Source organism: Paramormyrops kingsleyae, chromosome 12 (genome assembly GCF_048594095.1).
Source record: "Paramormyrops kingsleyae isolate MSU_618 chromosome 12, PKINGS_0.4, whole genome shotgun sequence".
Lineage (NCBI taxonomy): Eukaryota > Metazoa > Chordata > Actinopteri > Osteoglossiformes > Mormyridae > Paramormyrops > Paramormyrops kingsleyae.
The window spans coordinates 26,903,279-26,923,042 of record NC_132808.1 but is presented as its reverse complement, the minus strand read 5'-3'; the positions used below and the strand labels follow the sequence as shown (position 1 = coordinate 26,923,042).

The following is a 19,764-nucleotide window of genomic DNA, read 5'->3' as shown; positions in this document are numbered from 1 at the left end:
ACGTTACCCTGTGCATCACTCCAGGAAACACACACACACACACACACACACACACCACTCCCCAGCTGTGTAAGGACCATGCCTGCAGCACAGTAAATGAAGAAGGATCCACAGAGACATCAGAAGCGGGACATCTCCATACCCCGCAAACGGCAGCTTCTGTGAAGGGTATTGCTGCTTAGACTCTTAGAAGGCACCAGTGAGACCGGCACTGGCATTTTGGGACACCTTGTCAGTGCAGTGTTGAACAGCTACATGAAATATTCATTAAAACAGCATGTGACAAACATGGCTGTGCATTTAAAGGAACACCACTTAGGTTAGGTGACCCATCAAAGAACGAGGAGTCAGGCATTTTGTCCCCAGTGAACCTTGCTGGCAGGAACACTGGCTGTAAGCTGAAGTCTTGACATCTTCAGTAAGGTTTTATGTCAAATGCAAACTTGGAGCACCTGTAAATCAAATGCAGCAGAGATTCTGAGAATAGTGTTTGATTATATGACTTCTGACACAAACGTCGAGGGTTAACTTCGGACCCCGTACTCTACTATACAGGCTTCAGGAAGGAGAAGATAGCCAGACTTAGTTTGGGCTTTGCTCACAATCAAGAGCCCCTTTGAATAAGCTAATAAAAAGCTCCAGTTCCTCCCAGGGATTCCCCAGGGGAACTGTCGCGGGAGGCGGAGCCCAGCGGCACTGTCGCGGGAGGCGGAGCCCAGCGGCACTGTCGCGGGAGGCGGAGCCCAGCGGCACTGTCGCGGGAGGCGGAGCCCAGCGGCACTGTCGCGGGAGGCGGCACGGGAAAATCGGGAGAGCCGTTAACCACCGCAGGGGCTGTTAGTACGGCAGGGTGTTGACAAGCGAAGACGCCTTCTGGAGATTCTCTCAATCCAAACCACTCTGCCTGCAGGGAAACAGACCGTGGGAATCGTGAAGAGACTGAAAAGGGGGGGGGGGGCATTCAGCAGCCCCGGGCGGAGTATGCAGAGAACACACACGGGGAGCTCGCACACACCACAACACGCCGCAAGGACGACGTCACGGTCCGCATGCAATCATCCACACACCACAGTCCACGTCACAGGAAGGAGGCTGTCTGCTCAGCCAAGACGCACACACTGACTGTCCCAGGGAAGCCCTCACCATGCCGATCAGCTCAGCAGGGGAAGGGAGCCGCAGATATGCTGAGCACGTTGGAATCTGCGTTGTTGCAATCCTTACGGCTCCAGCTCTTACCGGAGAAGGGAAGGTACTCAGCTGAAGACCAAACAGAAAGCAGCGGACAGAGTGCTGGGTTTGACCGCTCACGGGGGACCTGAACACAAATCTTACTGCTCAGGTACAAACCAAGGCGTACAAATGAGTCACAGGGCACAAGAGATGGCACAATGTAGAGGAGCAGAGGCATACTGAGCGTGCGAGGCACACGCAACGCACACAAGCAACGCACACACGCAGAAGACCTGCGTCCAGCCTGCCCCTTCGCCTGCAGTCCGACAGGGCCGAAGTGGGTAAGCGATAGAGGCCCAGTAACCAATACCGCACAGGGACCCAATCCTAGATATGGGGGCTTCAAAGGCAAGAGAACCGACTCCCCTGAGCCCAGTGCTTAAATCAATACGCTGTGTTGCAAGAGGGGATGGAGATACCATCATACAGCACGTGGTGATCGCACACCACGGGCAAACACCAGCTACACACCATACATATCTCAGGGTTAAATTCAATACAGCAAGAAGGCAAAGAACAAATAAAGGTCAGAGAAAAATGTCTCTGATTTGAAACTATACATCAGGAATGAAGCTTTTATGTGCTCAGGCCTTTGCAGGTCAATGTTCAGACCTGAAACTTCAGGCACAATGTTAACACAGAACTATTGACAATTATTCTGAATGACTGTATATATCTGTAGTGAATTCCACTCTGAACAGCTTCCCAGCTTGAAGACAAGTTACACTGGATAAAAGACCGAAGCATACGAGAGAACGACCACAGTACGACTGGTCCTGAGGGATTTACCCATCTACTAATGATCAACATTGAGTAAGGAGTATATCTGCTGTATTTACCAAAAGCTGCCTGTACTCACTTTCTAGTTTGTGTCCACAATTCTCTCCATCCAGCTAAGCATTTGCAGTTTGATATGTATGGATGGTCCTGCAGAAGAAGCATCGCTAAAGCTTTCAACCCAAGGCCCAGGGCCACTAAAGGCCTGGACACAGCAGCTCCTACATCCACCCTGCAGCACTGGGTCGCCCGTCCACAAGTGCTCATGGAAACAGAGAAAGTCACAGACGTGTGGTGCTACATGGCACTTACAGAGCATGTCTCAACAAGGACAAAACTGAAGCCGCACATTTAATGGATTTTAACAAGATGCTACCTGCAGGTATTATAATATTTCGAAGAAATTCCTGAAAAATGATCTCTGAATGGGACGACTGCTTCCTGAAAAGCCTGTTCAAATAATAAGAAAGTCGGATAAGCGTGAAAGGTGGTGAGACGAGACAGCGAGTGTTCCAGCGCAATCAGCCTGAGAAGGAGCCTTGCAAAAGCATGGTCATTTACACAGTTAGCAGACTGAAGTGGCCTCTTACTCCCATGTGCATCTCCGGCTTGTACGCAGATTCATTAAAGGGCTGCTGAAAAATCACTGTGGTACTATGGCAACGGTATGGGAGCACAGTGGTACAGCCAGCCACCCTAGAGGACCAGCCAGCCAGGAGGCCATAGAAAGATCAGGGTGAAACTCAACAGGGCAGACCGACCTGCCATAGCTCTGGGTTAAGTGGAGCTGCCTGGCCTCCACCTCTCCAAGAGAGCTTTTATGTAAAATTCACAGCCAAATGCAGTTTATTCCTGCCTGAGTATTTCAAGGGCCGCAAATAAAAAAAAAACTGGGCCCTACGGAGGAGTTAAATGGGCATAGTTTCTCAGCAGTTACCAAAAGGAGATTTATTCTATCGATCGTTCTGATGCGCGGTAGTGCGGCAAGAGAAGACAGCCACGCCACTGCAATGAAGCGGGAGGTGCAGAGAGGCTAAACGTGCGACAATCGTGGCATGGAATTCTCCACAGCAATTACCAGCCGGCCGACCTCATCACAACAGACGCTCCCTCGCAGCGTCCCACTAAACTTCCTTCCGTTACCGCCTTAAAACAAGCAGCGCAGCAAACCCAACAAGCGTGCGTATAACCACAGTGCCTTCATCACGAAAAGTGGTAAAACAACAGGACGAGGCATCCGTACAAACAGAAGTTGCTTCTTTGGGTGAAGTTCTAACAGGGGGGAAATGTGCAGCTATTTATTGAGAATATGAGCCATTTAATTTTGTGCGTCTGTACATAATCATACAATAACTGAAATGCTTCACTGTTGCAGCCGTTTTAGAGGTTTGTTCAGTGATCCGAGGTACGAACCCGGAAGGTGGCTGATAAATCATCAACAGGCAGCACACAGGAGAAAAGAAGCCGACCCCAGGAAAGGCGTTTTCATGTCGCCGAAGGATCGACTGCAGCGCACGTGCGGGCACTCGCGCGGACGGGCTTGCGGCTCCACACCTGCCCCGGGGAGCGCCTCGAGGGCGCAGCGTGGCAGCTACCGAGGCGGCTCGCGCTACTCAGCCGGCATCCACTCCCGCTTCCGTCGCTGCATCGTCTCCAACACTCCGCCCACTCCAAAATTAACCACTAAGTCGACGCAAAATTGGAGTATAACCAGTTTATGCCAATAAAAATGCAACCGGCATAAAAACAACTTGCATTCTAGCAGGGTGCTACACATGAGTAGAATTAATTTTGCTAGATTGTGGACTTGAGGCAGACTCGCTGAGAAGATAACTAGTGCAGAATAGAAAAATATTGCTAACACAAACTTACATTAACTTGTTTTTCTCACGCTACGTACGTGAGAGGGGACAGTCATACACAAGTCATACACACATTTCTGGCTTCAAATCACCCAACGTCGCCCAGGCAACCAGCCAGATAACCACATATTCTTAAAGGGGCCCTGTCGTCCTATAAAAACCTTCACTTAATGTATCGTTATTCTAAGTTTTTCTTGTGGAACATTACTACAAGTTTATTAAAGTACTTCGAGATAGACCAGAAAAAGTCTGGATGGGGGCCTCCTGTTTAAACACTTACTTGAGCCGGCTCTCCTTGCTTCGCTCGAAGTCACCGGTGACGGACGGTCCGCCACTGGTTCCTCAGCTTCTTTCCCCCGAGTCGTTTAACACCCCCTGGCCTTACTATCGGCAATGTATATATGTAGCTAGCAGTACACTCTCCACTGGGTTTTCGACTAATTCTCACTCTGTTTCTTCAAATAAATTAATAGTACGTCTTCCGACAGCTACACTAGTTACAAAAATGCCAACATGTTCTGTTAAAAACAATAAAATTATGAATCTACGTATTCTGTGAAGCGACGAGAGAGCGGGACGGAAATAACCCTGGCCGATCGCTACTCTCCTCCTCAGCGCTTGTAACACCGACACACTGGGACGATGCAGGCGCGAGCTGATGACGTCAGCCGGCTTGTCGCCGCACTCCTTGCGGCGCGGACTTTAATCATCAAAGCCAGCTGTACAGTGGGCGAACCCCGCCCCTTTCTCAACGGCGCCCTAATATTGCGTCGTTCGATCGACATACCAAGTCGGAGCAGTCTGGTCCTTCCGACTGTGCGCTTGCAGGTTTTCAAAGGAAGTGTTTTAAAGACGTGACGTCCTACTTTAGTCATCAATTATGTCTGTTGTCTGTTTCATTTGAATTGGCGATTTCGATATTAGGAAACTGAGAAGTTGCGTAACAGTCAAGCTGGAATTTAGGAGGTTAATTGAAGTGATTGTTCAACAACCGTAAACTCCCTTTGCAAAAATTCACAGGCAGGAGAGTGATACCATCAGCCGCTCAAGGTTAACTTGAAAAACTGAAAAGCTTTGCACCCCACCGATGTGAAGATAGGGGTTCTTATTAGCGGTGCCAGGCGGGCACAAACAAGCGGTGTGGTGTTTTCTCTGGCACCGTTCCCTAGTGCGTCATGCTCCGTCACCCTGTTTTCTAGAAGCGAGAACTCCGCTGACTCGCCCATCCATCACTTGCAGTGCTGCCGACTTAGCGACTTTTTTTAAGCGACTAGCGACAAATTTAGATACTTTTTGGACAATTCTTAGCTGACAATAGAAACAGAAAAATTGTAAATTACAGCTTTACTGGGGATGCGGCTGTATGAAGTACAGTATATGTGAGCACTGAGAGTAAGAGAGATGGAAACAGGTGTAAAAATCTAACATCTGACACCAGGCAAAATACAAAACATGACGCCACATATATGCTAATTAGCGCATAGCGTCATCTAGTTACATTTAACGACTTTCCGAGTAAATGGACTGCATTTATATAGCGCTTTTCTACTCTTACGAGTACTCAAAGCGCTTTACAATACATGCCTCACATTCACCCATCCACACACACCGGTGGCGGAGGCTGCCATGCAAGGCACCAACCTGCACACTGGGAGCAATTTGGGGTCCAGTGTCTTGCTCAAGGACACTTTGATGTGGTTAGGAGGAACCAGGGCACGAACCTGCAACCCTCCAGCTTCCGAACGATAGCACTACCTCCTGCGCCACCATCTTTCCTGCTTAGTTACTTTCTACTGAATGTAGTTGGCAACACTGGTTAATTGCCTACAGTACAGTACAATGCCCCCGCCCCCCAAGGCACAGAGCTCAGCAGGAAGCTGGGAAGGTCTGAATACAGAGGCCTCTGTTCAAAGACAGGAAAATGCTTTCCCTGCATACGCATATGTCTGTCACCTGGAGATACCTTTCCAAGATACAGAACTGAGTGTAACAGCTCATTTGCTTACAGCTGTGCATGCATATGTTCAAAGGGTCTGTCTTACCAGTGACCTGCTGCAGCAAAAACTGTGATTTAAAGTGATGGAATGAGCAGATCACTGAGTGCGGTCTTGAAGTTTCCAAACAGCACATAAACATTCACAGCATGCTATTCTGATTAGACTAGGCTTCTTTCCATAGGAGGCTCAGCAGAGCCCAGCCGAGTCTGATCAGCTGGCAATGACTCTGGGCTAACTCTCACTCCGGTCTTTGAATTCACGTTGACAGAAGTGTGTTAGTGCTGGCTGGGTAAGTGCCATCCCTGACTCTGTCAGTCATACGGGAGGTAGGGAGACTTCTCTTTGGATCATACTGGGCCAAGCAGGGTTCCTCGATTAGCTGCATAACTTGTCGAATTTAAGGTACCCCATCTTAAATGGACTTTATCTTTGTTCACCTACATTTAGCCCAGACTAACTTAAATGCAACAAGTTTTGCTTTATTGATTTATTGCTTTAGTGAAATTCTCTTTATGTCTCCCCCAACATGCTCTCTGTTAGTGAGAGCAAGCTGGCTGTGAAGGGCAGCCACCCATAGCAGCACCCAGGGGGCTGGGGGTTAAGGGCCTTTGATCAAGGAACCACAGATGTACCAAGACTGAAGCAGTGACTTTCTGATCACAGGCACAGAGGCTTGGCCCACTGAGCCACATGCTCAGGGTGCTTTGTGGTACACGCCCCATGTGGCAGTCACATCTCGTACTGAATTATGTATCCAAATGACAGATTTTAGTCCCTACCACGAGTGCAGTGCATATCCACTACTATCATTGGTCCCTGCAGCTGTTTATTGATCCCAGTCCACCTGGCCACTGGGATATGCACTGTGATCTTTGCTAATATAGCCCAAGCGATGCCACTCTATGAGCTCTACTAAGTTTCTTGTTTCTTCAAACTGTCACATACACCCTGTGACTGCTTGCAGGGTAACAGCAATATTAGACAAGGATTGGACTATGAACTCCCAATGGATACATTTCCATCATGGTAATCAGTGCAACCAAATACAACAAAGGCCCAATTCAGGGTTGTTCTCTATTTACCTTAACCCTAGAGATGCCATACTGGTGAGATTGTTTCACCTGAAATCTACACCAATGCGAAATACAAAAGGAATATGCATGGTGACCGAGGCCTGAGCCCCTCTGTATACACTCGCCGGTGCATTGCCGTCTGGGGATTTGTTAAAACCTGCCCAAGCCCATCTTTGGAGCCTCACACGCACACAGCCCCACATTGCAGTGCCATGCAAATCCCCCAGTGGCACTGTGCTGCAGTGTTTTACTTATCCATGTGATCCACCCATTTCGTACCATCCTCCGCAGACCGGCAACCGCCTCAATCCGTCACCCAGGAAGCCACAGACAGGAAGGGCTGCTGCTGTTCAGGCTTTACATTTCACACTGACTTTGTCACGTATCTGAGGTGCATTTGAGGGCAGACAAAGGGGGTGCTGTGCAGTGATGGGACATTAGCACAGTGGATGATAATGTAGAGGAACAAGTAATGAAAACATCAAGCAGGGGAATATGCAAGCACTGCTGGGAGACAGGGATAATCAATCAGTCACCTACCCATCCATCCATAGCTGCTTTGCCCAAGCACAGCCTATCCCAGGGAGCACAGGGGAGGCCCTGAGCACGATGCTGCTGTCCTAGGGCACCCACCCACCTACACACCCACCCACCCACCTACACACCCACCCACCTACACACCCACCCACATACACACAAGACACAACATGGGTGATTCAGAGACACCAATTCACCATTTTTCTGGACTGCAGGAGGAAACCTGCCCAGCACAGGCAGGATGTACAAATGTCACACAGAGCAGGAGCAGTACTGGAGCCCTGAACCCCAGAGGCACGGGGCCTCCCTGCCATCCCCCAGGGCACCGTGCCACCCAGAGGACGAAGGGGTACAGTGAACCCCAGAGGGGCGGGGCGTCCCTGCCATCTCCCAGGGCACTGTGCCACCCAGAGGAAGGGGTACAGTGAAGCGAAAAGCATTTAGGACAGAGTCCAGGCTGGATTTGGGATTAAACAAAAGTTACCTTACAACGAAGCAGATTCAACACACGCTTTAATCTACAAACAAAAAACATTTCAAAAAATGAATGAGAACCACAAAGTACCGCAGAGGGGGACCCCAGCCTGTCGAAGTCTCCAGCCCACACCAGCGGAGAACAGCTACTTAACTGTGTTACGCCAGCGAATAAAAGCACACAGGCAAGCTGCGGACAGCACAGGCTCAGAAGCATCACAGTGGTTTAGGAAGGTGGGGAGGGGGGGTATACTGATCTACTAAAGAATACAATTTCCACATGGCCATTTACCAAATTAAGGTTCAGGATCCAGTCAGTCAAAACTGAACAGACATCAAAATTCAAAACAGCATCCATGAGACTTTAGCAGAGCAAGATAACTGACATGTGGCAAAGCGTTATGGAGTGGGAACATGTGCTTTAAAGTTCCATCCATCCATGTGCTTTAAGGTTACGTTTAGGAAATCCCTTAAACCTGGACATCATAAATATGAAGGGGTGCATTTTATAACAGGAAAAACAAAAACATCAGAAGAATTTATTTATGAAAAATATCAGCACATTGAAACAATGAAATGGTTTGGGTATCATTACAATTCAGCAGAGTCTTCTCTGCTATGACAAAGGCTTATGTAATGCAAAAAAATAAACATTTATTTTTAATTGAAGTCACAGTAATCAAAGGCATAAATAAGATCAGAGGAAGTCCTGCAGCCATGTTACTCCTCAGAACACCGTGCTTCCCTGATGCCGGTTACCACGGCAAACTGCAGATCTGATTGGCCACGGTGCGGCTGCTTCAACAAGGAATCCTGTGGAGGTCATACCGTCTGGCTGCTGCTCTTGGGGAGAGCTCAGTCGTGCGCCTCGTACCGGTCACCTAGAGGGAGGCGAGAGAAAGGGAAAACTGTGCATGCAGTCAAAGCCACATGTGGAGACAAAGGCAGGGCAACAAGATAAGGACATGGAGTACGACATGGAACCAGCAGGGGGCTCCCTCTCCAAAGACAAACTATCTTGATCTATATTCCAGCTAATAATCCAGTTCTGGGAGTCTATCCCGGGCATCACAGGGCACAAGGTTGGGGTATACCCGGGATGGGATGCCAGTCCATCACAGGGTACTGGGCTGGGTTACACTCTGGATGGGATGCCAGTCTATTGAAGACAATACATTATAATATATGTGTCATAATGACACTGAGTACCACAAATCATGCTAGAAAAAAGGCTTTGGATGTTAGACACGAAGATACAGTATGTTGGCAGTTGGTACATGTTACAGTTAATGAAACAGGCTCGCAGAAAGTTTAAGCTCATTTTTCTTTTCAGAATCCAAATTTCCTCAGTAGTGTGGAAGACTCATAGCAAACAAATATTCAGGGATTCTTTGATTTTTGTATTCTGCCCTTGTAGCATAAGGAACTTTACATACATTAATTACTCTGATGTATTGCACCCATTAGTTCGACAAACGTGTGCTGCGATCAGATGACATAACTGTCTGGAACCCATATTATTTTTCATAATGCAACAGCGACGCCTGCTGGTGCACAGATACACTACAGATCACTAGGGCACTAGATACTTAATGAGAATTATTTAGAATTGCACGTTTTTAAAAAGCTGGATATTTTACTTCAGCAGTTCAGGCGAAGAAACTTTCCCATATGGGTCCTACAACACGATGCCTCCAGGGACGTTAACACTCACAAAAGAGGAACCGCTGCCTCACCTAATGGAGTGAGGAGGTAAGTGGGTTTGTAAACACAGGACGGTGCACAGCCATGCGCGGAAGGGGTGCAGCGTCCTGTAGGGACTCGTCCAGACCAGGGTACCTCCTGAAGTCAGGACCGCACCCCCCAGACCTCTGTCAGGACAAGCCGGTGCGGGAGACGAGCGGAATGGGGGAAGGGGGAGAATTACGACACGGCTGGCGCTAGACGCTGCCTGAACCCGAGCTGTAACTGCGAGCGTGCAGCTGCTTTCACACCCGCTGTCGGGGGAAACCTTTCGGTCGGTGTGGATAAACCTCGTCCGCATGCTACAGAAGACGACAGTGGGTTACAGTTAACTTACAGGAAGTCTTCATTCCCCATTTGTCCAAGTCTTCCATGTCCAGCTCCAATACTGAAGGGACATCGTCCTCAAACACGGGCCTGGAGGGTATGAACATGAGGGTGGCGGTAAATCAGGCTGCAAACAGATCAGTCCTGCAGAGTAACGCCAAACGATCACCCTGGCTGGAGACCTGTTACTATAATGGTCTGCGCAAACACACACATGGCCTTGCTATTTTACCTTTACCTATTTAACACCTTTATCCAACTGAGAAACAAAGTATGGTCAGACAGTCCTGTTGCAGGTATAAGAACCGCGTTCAGGCACGGAGCTGCTGAGCACCGAAAGACAATGAGGAAGAAACTCAGAGCGGAATTCGGATATCAATGTCGGACCCGGATTCCGAGATTAGTTATCGGCTGTCCAGCCACAAAACACCAATCAAGCTTTTCGGGAACGAGGTGGTAGCGATGGGAAAAGCCCAGTCACTCACTGGGAAACTGCCGCTATCATAGGATAATAATGGCAATTTAAATATTTTTATACAAAATCCAAAATCGTCGATACAGGAAAACGTTTTAAGCTATAGTAAGAAAATGTTTGCTGATTAATAACTTCCACAACATACTTCATGGATACATCACCTACGCTACACATATTATTTATACCATTTTATGTGGGAAAACCTCGAAGTATCAAACATGGACTTACGCTGGTATGTGTCCAGCAATGCAGTCATCTATGAACAGATCCTTCTTGTTTGCCCCTAGAAAGAACGGAAGCAAACGCACGTTTCCACGAAAAGCGTTACGGGATGAACTCGGAGCGTCATTATTTACGCTAAAGCCCATTTGTGCATCTCGATAGCCCAGGAGCGGGCGTCTCACCGGGGATCTCTTTCTTCTTGCAGCGCCAGATGAAGATTCCCAGCAGAATTGCGGTAAGCAGTAGTGCCATGGCCAGACCGGCCACGGCGGGCCACAGGGACTCCATGACCGTCTCCTCGGGAGCCGATGTGGCGTTGACACCCGATAAATACTCCGTCCAGTCAGCTGCGGGGTGAGGGAGGGGGGGGTTGATAATTAGTGCAAAACAGCGGGGACGCAGTTCACCCCCTAGCACGTCTCGATAGGCAGCTCAACTCGTCAGAAGACCGGGTCTGGAACAGAAAGCAGTGGGATTGCGTTTGGCGGAGGACGCCGAACACTGTGGCCGCACGTGCAAGGACGGCAGATGGAGAAGCGGGATTACCTTCGTTATCTCCTGCACTGCCCTCTCCGACGGCTGGCTCTGGAATTAAGCGGGTCAAACTTTACTGCATGAATTCAATAAACCCATGTGGCAAATTGTACACTGCTCAGAGAACGTCTGTAATCTTTGGGAGGACAAATCTCTCTCTCTCATACACACACACACACACACACACAAAATACAACCAGTTGAGTATGAAGAGTCACAGAGTAGTCAACTGGTTGGTTGAAACAGAACCTTGGTCTGGATTTGTACTTTCCAGACCTGACCTTCCCTCCTCTGTCTGTAATGGATTACTTTTGTGGGTAACTTGCCTTACACTGTTAGTAGGTGATGACAAATCACCTCTCTTAGAGTACTGACTAAACTATGAGTAACAGAACTGAATTACAGTTTACTAACAGTAATACATTTTATGACTCCGAAAAGTATCACAACATACTGTAGGTACTGACAGCAGTTTACCGTCGGCAAAGAACAAGTCAGGGCACAGCTCCTGTGGGGGGAGGGGGGGGATGGGTGCTGGGGCAACACAGGATCTGGAACTGCAACCTGGCTGGGTGTAAATGTGTGGGCTTTGGGGGGGGGTGCCCTTAGCTTACAGACTAAACATCCTGAGACCATCTCCACTGAACCATTTCTGACCAACACGGAATAATATCAAAAAGAACAGACTGGTGTTTTTGATTTTCGCTGCGTGAGCGGATCCCGGCATTGGGATCCCAGCGAATTAACCATTACGCTCAAACATCACTGCCTGCTTCATACACACTTTTCTCACAGAAGGCTCAGGTCACTACAGGGTCTTCAGACCTGTTATATCTTAGCCTCTTCTCTAGACCTCCAGGAATTTTGGACACTATAGTCATAACTTCATTAGTATCTCTTTTTAAAGTTAATCGCCTTAAAAGAAATTATAAGAGGAATTATTCATTTACAACTGAATTGTAAAAACATCTGTGAAACAAACATACAACAACACCAGGAACATGTTTACTTGAAGGGTTTAAGATACTGGCTCACCAACAATTTTCTGCCTGAAATTCCAGAATCGTAATGACTGCTCAGTGCAGTATATATGTTTCCTTTCTCAGTGCCCTCATTCTCTGCTTGTTTTCCTCTTGCTTCCTGAATCTCTATGTCTCCCCTCTCTGCTAAGACCTGCCACCACTATGCTACATGCTTCAGTTTGACTACATTCAAGGTTAGTCCAACGCGCTAATCAGATATCCCAAATTACAATGCTTGTCTCTTACTCGCTTGTAACACTTTCCCAAATTACAATGCTTGCCTCTTACTCGCTTGTAACACGTACCTGCAGTCATGTCTGTCCACCTTGCTGTCAGCATTGCTGAGGGTTTGGAAGAGGCTGATTCCCCGCTGCCTGAAATCCCCGCCAGTCACACGCGTAGGGCGTCACACTCCCGTTTTCTCACTCAGAGTTGTGACGCTCGGCGTCGGCAGTTTCCGGGGCTGGGATTCCTGTAGGACAATGAGTGATGCTTTGGGAAGTTGTGCAATAATCAGAGAGCCTGTGGCCACAAGCCTGGCTACTTCGAAACCTTCTGCAGAAGTTCCTTCAACCAAACTATGCTGGAATCCTAATGACAGTAACATTTTGTGGCTAAAAACAGAAAGACTTTACCTCTATGATTTATAACAAGGCCGACATAATACTGTGTATAACTCACCCCCCCCCCCAAAAAAAAAAAAAAAAAGTATTCAAATGAAGTTCGGAGTTCAGCTTCTCATACGTTACAATATGCAAAGGGATTTCCATGCAAGCTAACGTTAGCTACCTGCTCTCACTGGATGGGACTTTCATGATTCACGCCCCACAACTGGGCCCCATCTAACCAGTCACAACCTGCCTGAGACCGGACGTCATCGTCTAACCTTATTCTCCGCAGTTACTCATCCTGTGTTCCATCTTTACTGAAAGAGTGATTAATCTAATTCTGTAGTGTGGCTATAAAGTTTTGTGCAGGAAATATTCTATGGTTTCTTAGTGCTGTGCAGCCCTTGTTAGTCTTTGGGCTACATGTAGGATTCCTGGATCAAAAGAATCAGGATTTGGTTTGGATAGTTCAGGTGTTGGCTGGCTGTCTACTCATGATATTGAATTATGTATAATATCAGTAAAATAAGTGAGAATATGTCACTGGAATTGTACAACTGAAAGAGAAGCTTTGTTTTTTTAAAAGTACTTGTTAAAAATGAAAAATATAGTCAGCATGGTGATTTGATGGATGAATGATGGACGGATGGTTGGATGGATGGATGGATGGATGGATGGATGGGTTGGTGGAAGGAAAATCTGTTGGTTCATCTAATGACTCTCGTTATGGTTGTCATATAATAATAATTAATTCTTTATTGATCCCTCATAGGGAAATTCTCTTTGCACCTAGCCCACCTGGTGCTCTGTGACACGAATCAGCAGAAAGACAGCAGCTAACTTACCAATGGGATCCTGCATGAACACACATTCCCATAGCGCTCAGACATGAACATGAGCTGCACCCTCGCCTGTGAGGAACACTAAAGCCTCCCAAGAGGCAGAATGGGCTGTATTCTGGAGACTGGGCTCTGGGGAACTAGTATTTTTGGTTGTAAATTTTAACTGTGGGCAGGCAATGAGACACTCTCGATATTGATGAACTACTGCCAGAAATCTACCTTTTTAAGGTCTGACATATGTATACTAGCTAGGCGTATATGCTGTATATATGGTTTCAGCCACGGGATTCGAAACCTCTGATACGTATTTTATTTGCTGTAAGATGTAGTGGAGTAAACGTCAAAAGTGTCCACGGCTAAATCTACTTAAAGGGCAGATACGTGGAAAAAAGTACTTAAGTACAGTAACGATGATTGGCCAGAAGGTGGCAGGATTGCACAAATGTGCAGTTGCGTACTTTATTGCGCAGTAAATAAATTAAACGTTGTATAGGATTACATTTAAAACGTTAAGATTTCGATGAGTACAGTAAAAATATGTATTAGTGTTCACTGTTAAAGGTACATTGCTTTCGTTGAAAAAATTATGTGGCAGAATTCGTAAAAGAGCTTTTGTCGGGAAACATAAATATACTAGCCCTGTCATGTTTTGTCCTGAATACTTTTTTTCTGAGGTAAGAACAGCACTGGCCTCACTTAACCTAGTCGCTCTCTGCTTTAGTGCGTGTCTGAGCTAAGTGGTCCTTCTTTAATATGAACACATCCATTGTTCTTTCTGCATGTTGTGTTTTGACTCCCCCCGAAACAAATTCAGCACAAAGTAGGCCAAAACAGGTCAGACAGCTACCAAACGTAGGTTGTCTCATAACACCCCCACCCAAAAATAAGTACATTCACCTGTTAATTACAAAGACAGGATAACTGGATATTGGAAATCCCACCTAACAAGGTTGTTAGCGCCGAGTTTGCTGGTGACGGGGGTGGTGTTACCCACGCTTACGGATGTTCCGGGATGGATTCTGATTGGTCCGTTGGATTGGGGCTCCTCTCAGGCTCGAATGCAGTGTCGATACCCATTGTGTTGGCTGATCATTTGGGCCTATTGCCTCTTTCAATTCCAATTAGAGAGAAGAAACAAGATTACCCGATTTGCTAACACTGACTGGTAGAAGTTATAAGTGGTGAAAAAACAGCTCCATCCTGTCCTTCACTGCTCATGGGAGACAGGTATTAGTGATTATTAGTAATGTATTTGATGTAATTACATGTCTTAATAAATGTCCGGCCACAGTGTTGCGCTATAGTCACAATATACAGGGGCGGTTCTAAGATTTTTGGAAAGGGGGGGCGCAACCACTAGAGCGAGTGCCGTAGGCGCGAATCTCTAGGCAACAAAATTTGTTGTTCATGGAAAAATAGGGGGGGGCGTGCGGCGGGTGCGCCCCCCCTCTGGATCCGCGCCTTATATACAGCTTATGCTTGTGCTTATAACTGTGAAAGTTTTAACCAGGTAGACAAAGCAGGACATGCCGCTCTATGTAACGGTGTTTACGGCTTGATTGTTTCTGTTCTTTAGTATTCAAAAGTGTTCCTGCTTGCAAACCTTGTGTTTTATGTGACGATCATGGTGAGTCACATTTAAAAACAGGATTGAGAAGAGCGGAGAAACTCGGCTAGCTATCCTGAATTGATTTTGAACCTTTTTAGATTTCATTCACAACTCACACCAGTACTCACTGGGAGTAAGGTCCATGCTCAACTAGGGGCACGAGTCCAGGGTTATTATTACATTAACTGGGAGCACATCAGAGTGAAATATGTATCACCTGGCAACCCTGAACTGATACATCACTAATGCAAACATGGTCAAAACTGCGTTTGCACCGACCGCATTGTGTCCGCGGATAAGCACGTCAGCCAAATGACCGAAATGTAAACGCGACCGTCTTCATCGCACGCCCCTGTTAGTCAAACCGCAGTTCCCCGTCTCCAGGCGACCGCCTGGGTCCTTTGTGATCCGACAAGGCACACAATGATGTCCCACTAACGTGACATCGTTAAACAGGCGACCCACGCCCAGAAAGTAAAGAGCGGCGTCCGAGGCACGCAAGCAGAACCGCCGCCCGCGGCTCGCAGCGCCGGGCTGGTCGTGCGAAACCGACTCTCAGCCCTGTGGAGGAATATGAGAGGGTTTAGTATACCGTTGCGGTGATGAAAGTGCTACTTAACGGTTCCAATAGGAAAAACCACGCAGGTTTTAGAATTTTACAGCAGGATCTAAAATACATTCAAGGATGCGTAATAAAATATACCAACAAATAAATTGGCCTAAAATAACATTAAACTTATTTTAATTGGACAGGGTAAGGCTTTGCAGTATGCGGTGTAATACCGCAGCTTCACTGTAGAGCAGGGGTCTCAAATTCCAGTCCTGGGGGGCCGGAGCCCTACACAGTTTTTGGTTCACCCTCATTTAACACACCTGATTCAACTCCTTGTGCTAATTACCACACAGCTCTTGAGCTGAATCATTTGTGGTGGAACAGGGAAAGAACTAAGCTACACAGGGCTCCGGCCCCCCAGGACTGGCACTGAACCGCTGAGAGCATAGTGGCGTGCTTTAAGGCAGGGGTCATTCCTGCCCTGCTGCCTGACTCATGATGATGTTTGCTAATACTGATGTAAGGTGCTCTGTGTACACAGTGGAGTAACTGATGGCTTTATCATTTCACAGGCTAGTAATCGGAGCTTTCAGTTCTCTGTCCATACTGGAGGCTACTCTACACCCTGCTGATTCCTTTCATACATGGACCTCGCTCCCTGAACAATGTTGGGGAAATTACTTACAAAAGTCATTTATTAAAGACAGAGGTGGAAAAGCTCAGGTCCAGACCAAGGTTTTGTTTCAACCACCCAGTCGAGTTTACAGAGTCACCTGAATCCAGAAGGGCCAGACTTCAGCAATGCAGCACTGCAAAGGCCACAGGGGAGATGCGGAGATCAGACAAATGTTCTACAAGATGGATTTCATAAGCAATTCCATGTACTTCCTGTGCAGCCTGACCTCAAAGCTTGTGGATCAACCTCTGAGTAGTTTCTTGAAGCCTCCGCGCTGACCTCTCCCGCTAGCTGGGGAAAGATGCCAGTATCTGAATCACACCTGCTGTTCAGGCTCCGTTGCATAACCACCCTAGTGACCATCATTTTCGAGTAAATCATTCGGTATTTGCCTCTCGAACTCAGAACTGGGTGAAGTTCGGCTTTCAAAAAGGCATTAGCTTCACCTGTCATCAAACAGCGTCCAGGGCAGATATTTGGCGCCCTCATGGTCCTGGGGTACGTTTCATTCTCAGGAAATCACAGGCCAGGCTCCTACAGGAAACCCCCCTACCGTCTTCAACTGAGCTTTTCGGGGGGGGGGGGGGATTGCTTAAAGCTTGAAGCGTTGCTACGCTGACATATGACTCCAATGTGCTAGTTTGTCAAACTGATAGCTGATCATTTTAGCACAATGATCTGTATTATAATTCCTACTCAGGAGTAACAAAGCCCGTCTGGGAGCCTCAACCAGCAGCATTCTGGGTCTATGCCCTGAGTGCCCCCCCTGGCACCTTTGCACATGCCTCCATTCGTGTTGTGACCCATAATTTCCAGCATGTTCCATTATGGCAGCGGCCGGCCACCTGCCACGTGACTCTTCGGCTGAGGAGTCGCAGCTGGTGCTGGGCTCTCGAGTCAGACTTTGCTCCCAATGCATCAGGCTGACTTCCCCCTCTCCTCGTCAAGCTGCCCCTTTGTCCTTATTTCCTGCGTGGGAAGCTACTTAAAAGCCACAATAAAAAAATAAAAATTCAAAGACAAGAGCAAATCCTCCGATTATAGAATGAAAGAGGCGCAGAAGGGGAAAGTGTGCATGCGTTACATGTACAAGAAGACACTGCATCAGAGTACTACAGAGTAATAAATAAACAAGGATGGAGTATAATATGCTTGTATATAACATGTACGAATGTAAATGCAGTGTTATCGGGGTTACGGCTGGTACAGTGGGGGGAGGAGGAGTCGGATGGCAGCAGGCAGAGATCCTCTCTAGCGCTTCCCAGAGGGCAGTGGTGGAATGACAGAGCCCTGTGGAGAGGCTGAGCGCGGTTGGTAAAGCTTACGTTGTGGCAGCGCTCCCATCACTGCCGCTCCCTCCCTCACAGCGGAAACGCTCCGCTGCGGCCTCTGCGCCCCACTGGCGGTGGCACTGCCGCTCTCCCCCAGGAGAGGGCCGGCGCCGTGTGCAGGCGAGGTGAGATCTCAGAGCAGGAAACTCAGCTGGAGGCCTGCGTCTGCGGCACACCCCCACCCTCAAGCAGAGCACCTGCTCTGGGAGGCGTGACTCACTCCCGGGGGGCTTTGGGGACGGGCATAATGGATACGGGGGGGGGGGGGCAGGGGTGTCAGCTGAGATTAACAAGACCCGCACAGTCTGTCTGCTTTGCTCTGGATCGGGGGGGTCCAGGCAGTGCTACGCCCTTCTAATTCTCTATAAATGCGTTACATTTATCAGGCGCCTTTAAACAGCATGTGCATCAGAGTACTACAGAGTAATAAATACAGATGGAGTATATATAATGTATGAATACGAATGCAGTATTGTCGGAGTTACTGCCGGCTCAGTGGTGGTGTGGAGAAGGGGTGTGTGTGTGTGTGTGTGTGTATACGTACACACACAAATACACGCACACAAACACAAAATACATTCAGCAGGCGCCTTTATCCAGTATATATTTTTGTGAGAACAGGGTCACACAGTCTCTGAAGCCATTGGTGGTTACAGGCCTGAGGTTCCCGGTTTGAGGGGGTAGAGGCGAAGGCCCTAAGCTGCCTATAGCAGGCCGCATGCTGGCAAAGTGACAGGAAAGCATCTGACGATCCCCCCACTCCCCCTGCAGCACCGCGGTGCCTGTTAACGCTGGGGTGAGCAGATGGTGGCAGGTCGCAGCCATTAATGTAGCTGCATCTGCGTATGCTCCAAGACGCCGAGGACTAATCGGCTCATTTGCTCAAAGTTCTCCTTCAGTGGCATGTTGGCTGTTGGCAGCTAGAGGCTTTTGTTGTGGGCAGTGGAATGTAAAAGAGATGCCACTCTGTCCTGCTTCTGTAGGCAGAGTATTCATCATATGAGTAGTCAGAGTATTCATATGAGTAGTTAGAGTATTCATTATATGAGTAGTCAGAGTATTCATTATATGAGTAGGCAGAGTATTCATATAAGTGGGCAGAGTATTCATATGAGTAGTCAGGATATTCACCATATGAATAGTCAGAGTATTCATTATATGAGTGGGCAGAGTATTCATATGAGTAAGCAGAATATTTGTCATATGATTTGTCAGAGTATTCATCATATGAATAAGAAGTGTATTCACCATATGAGTAGACAGAGGATTCATCATATAGGTAGGTAGAGGATTCATGAAATGAGTAAGCATATGAGTAGGCATTGGTTTCACCATATGAGTAGGCAGAGGATTCATCATATGAGTAAGCATAACTCAGGTTCTACACTGCTTTCTACAGGTGTTGATTTATGCTGGAGAAATTTCTTAATGATTCCACGGTCTAATTGCAGCTTTCCAGCACCCGGGATAAATTTAGCAGCATGATTCAGGTCATCGAAAGCCTGGCACTTGAACAGAGGACTGACTGATTTGATAATGTAGATAACTGCAGACACCACATCTTCGCGATGAAGGTCCCCCGACATTGCGGGGTGTAACGGGGAGCGCGAGAGTGCAGAACGGCCCGAGAGAGTGCAGGAAGGCGACCAGGCTTGTAAGCAGGCGAGATGTCTTCACTCTGCTGCTGGTGATCGTATCCGATTGAAAATGGTGCCGTCTGATGCTAGGTGTCCATGGCTAGCAGCGACAGCCGTGGGAGATCCAGTGCTGCTGGATATTTGCAGACTGAAGGAGGGTGACGATGTGTGTACTGTTTACATCTGAGTCATGTCATCTGCTCCAGATAAAATGGGTGCCTGTTACACATTGAGA

General features: G+C 47.7%; 1 protein-coding gene across 1 annotated transcript in view; it reads right to left on the bottom strand.

The window, feature by feature from the left end:
* LOC111852132 (F-box/WD repeat-containing protein 7) overlaps window positions 1-4,554 on the bottom strand; it is a 59,822-nt gene extending 55,268 nt beyond the window's left edge. The window contains exon 1 of the mRNA XM_023827693.2: window positions 4,150-4,554. The gene's annotated coding sequence lies outside the window, so the exon portion shown is untranslated. The remainder of the gene's footprint in view (window positions 1-4,149) is intronic.
* Between the last annotated feature and the right edge of the window lie 15,210 nt (window positions 4,555-19,764).